General features: G+C 42.3%; 1 pseudogene; it reads left to right on the top strand.

The window, feature by feature from the left end:
• Nucleotides 1–236: 236 nt before the first annotated feature.
• Nucleotides 237–1421, top strand: LOC125518145 (annotated as a pseudogene).
• Nucleotides 1422–3362: the final 1941 nt, after the last annotated feature.

Here is a 3362-nt window from a genome sequence, read left to right on the forward strand (position 1 = left end):
TTATTAACTGATGGACGGTCTGAACATGACACCCCACAAGAGTGTAGTCGTGTCAAATTTCTTATTTTCTAGTGTATAACAAGTTTCTTCATGCATAGGCGTATTTTAGGACCCTGAGGAAATATCCATTGTTCTTGCATGCTATATGTCTGTTTATTTTATCATATCCTTGAAATTGTTCTTCGGTTCTGATATTAGGCCCTGAATTTGCTATGTGATGCAGACAAATTCCCATCATGCAGAGCCCCAGCAGATTGTCAGTAGTTTCTACTTCAATTAGCCCTGTTGTGTCTGGATTACAAGGTTGGGCCGATCTTCCGGATGGCCCGCTTTACTCCATTGTTGCTCTGTTGGGATCCTCCATTGACATTCTTGCCTTTGCTGCAACCTGCCACTCTTGGCGTGCAGCATTCTTCTCCTACCGAACTGCATCTAACTTATGCACATTAATCCCACCTCTTCTTATCCGACCTGCTGGTCCTAACCAAGGTTCTTCACTTCCTTCCATTTTTTCTGAAAAATGTTCTTCTGTTCCTGAGAATTCTCGATACATGCTATGCATACGTAAAGTCATTGATGTAGCTAGCAACAATAGCACCCTTCGCTGCCAGATTCCTCAAGAAACTTTTGAGAACATGCACTTTGCTGGCTCTTCACATGGCCATCTCATCTGCTGATACCGTGGAGATTGTCTTGTTATCGATGTGTTCACCGGGGCCATGGTTTGGCCTCCACGTCTCCCTTTCAGCAATGGCTACTATGGTGGCACTCTCACCGCTCCACTTACATCTCCCAACTCACATCTCCTTGTAAGCACTCAATCCTCCCTGTTTGATTGGCCCCTCGGAAGTGACTCTTGGCAGGAACTCCAACTTCCTCATGGATGGATATTTCAGATCGTGCAGTTCAACAGTCAGTTCATCGCCATGGACCACGATATGAGAATCTATACTCTGCGGTTGGCCCCTCGGTTAGGCCTGCGGGAGATACCAACTGAGTGGTGCAGCGAGATAGAGCCAGAATCTTTTGTGCAGGCATGGCTTGTGGTCTGCGGCGACGATCTCCTCATGGTCGACCACTTTGTGCACCTATCGTCTGTAGATCCTGTGTGCCACCGCCTCGACATGTCAACCGAGCCCGCGAAGTGGGTGAAGGTGAAGACGTTGGACAACTGGGCGATCTTCGTCGGGGGAGACGAGCGGAGCCCTCCATTTGCTTGTGTGCGCCCTGAGCGATGGGGAGGGACGAGCAACAACTTGTACTACGCCCATCACTCTCAGCCTTGGAGCGTGCATGAGCTGTGCGGCCATGTGGACCTTGCTCCAACCAGCCATCCCAACTTCAACTGGCGTAAGAGGTTTGTGCCCACAGCCATGGCCTTGTGGGTGTACCCGAGCATGTTCTACTCCGATGGCCGGTGATTGTGGTGTCACACACCACTATATTTATTTGTCCTGATGCTTTAGAAGTTCGTTTTCTTTTCTCAAGTGCCGATGCTAGGCAGTGGCAATGGCAATGGCAAGCTATTGAATTTATTTTGTTTATTCTTCTAGGCAGAGCAACAGCAGCCAGACTTGGACATTTTTGCTTGAATCTCTTTTTCTTTTGTTGGCTTGTAATAAGAGATAGCTTGCCTTGTGAAGACTTGGACATATATATGCAGTGGGTGCAGAGTTCTCTGTGCTCTCCATGCTCCCATGTGGAGTAGCATCATAGATTTAAATTGCCCGCTATTTGGCCGCGATCTCCCGCTAATCGCGGCTGAGAAATCTTCCAGCGATTTTCCAGTAGTACAAATCGCGGGAGATAATGCCGCTATCACACGAGATCGCTCCATTCCTTCATTAGCCATCGCCGGAAAGTTCTCTGCCGCTAAACGTTTTGCCCGCGATTTTAATCTGTCAGTAGCATCCATCAAAACAAATGTGTGTTCATCAATAGGAATGATTTTCATGAAGAGCGACTACTAGTACATGCGCTGATAGCTAGGCAGGTATTTGCCTTGACTGAAGAAGTTCAGACTGAGAATGAAGCACACGCAGTGGGGAGCTCGTTGCTGATGCGATACATACGCTTACACGTTGGGCCTTGTATTGCGTGTACCGGCCGGCCCAATCTTCAGCTGGGCTTTCGCAGCATGCCGGCCCGGCTCACGCAGAATCACTCACATTGCTACAAAGTGTGCTCATGCGTGGAGGCTGTAGAATGAGGTGCTATTGAAGCTGATCGCACATTTTAACCCTGGTGGTTTCGCGTTTTCCTAGTTTGTCCCTCACGCACGTGTGCAACGATCCCAGGCACGTTCTGGTTGCAAGAGCTCAGATCGAGTTGGTGGTCGGCCAAGATACACTACTGTTGCTACCCGAGGCGACCAACTAACGGCAGCGCAATGTCTTGTTTATAGCGAGACCTAGCATGCCCTCGCCTCAGGCGTGTCACTAAATGGGCCGGCCCAGTGAGCAAGAAGTCACCGGGCCTCATTTTTCTTTTATTTTCACGTTTTTTTTCGTTATTTATTTCTTTTTCCTTTACTTCTGTTTATGCTTTTAAATACACTATGATTTATATTTAAAGCCACTTTACAAAAAACAAGTGAAAAAATATTAACCAAAAATTTATAAAGTGTTAAATGTGTATAGAAAATATGTTTCTGATGTATACAAAAAAAATCTATAACAAACATATATGTTCAGTATGAAAAAAGTTGATCATGTATTTCAAAATTTTTAATCAAGAATTTAAATTTTTTTTAAATGTGTATAGAAATGTTTGTCATGTACAAAAAAACAATGTGTATGAAAAAAATGTTGATCGTGCATTTTAAAAATGTGAAAAGTGTGTCAAAAATATATTCCTGATGTGTATCAGACCAATATTCCTGCTGTATAAAAAATGTACAAAGTACATTAAATAAAAGTAGACACCGAAGCATATATTTTCACAATTTTACTTATGTATTTGAAAAAACTTCAAAAATGTATATAGAAATGTTCGTGATGATTACGGAAAAAAATGTATCTTGTGTGTGCAAAATGTTTGTTGTCTTTAAAAAATGTTCATTGTGCATTTAAAAATATTGACCATGTATTCAAAAAATGTTAATCATGTAACTGAAAAATGTTAAACACATATTAAAAAGATGTTTTAGATCTGGAAAAAAATGTGCAATGTCTATGCAGAAAACTAGATATAAAAAATATAAGTTTTGAAAAATCTTAATCATCTATTTGAAAATGTTAAACATGTGTATAAACTATGTGCCTGATGTATATGAAAAATGTTGAACGTGTACTATTTGTTTACATGTGTAAAAAATAAACCTATGGAAATTAACAAAGAAACGAAGTAAAATGTAAAACCAA

Source organism: Triticum urartu, chromosome 7, assembly GCF_003073215.2.
Source record: "Triticum urartu cultivar G1812 chromosome 7, Tu2.1, whole genome shotgun sequence".
NCBI lineage: Eukaryota > Viridiplantae > Streptophyta > Magnoliopsida > Poales > Poaceae > Triticum > Triticum urartu.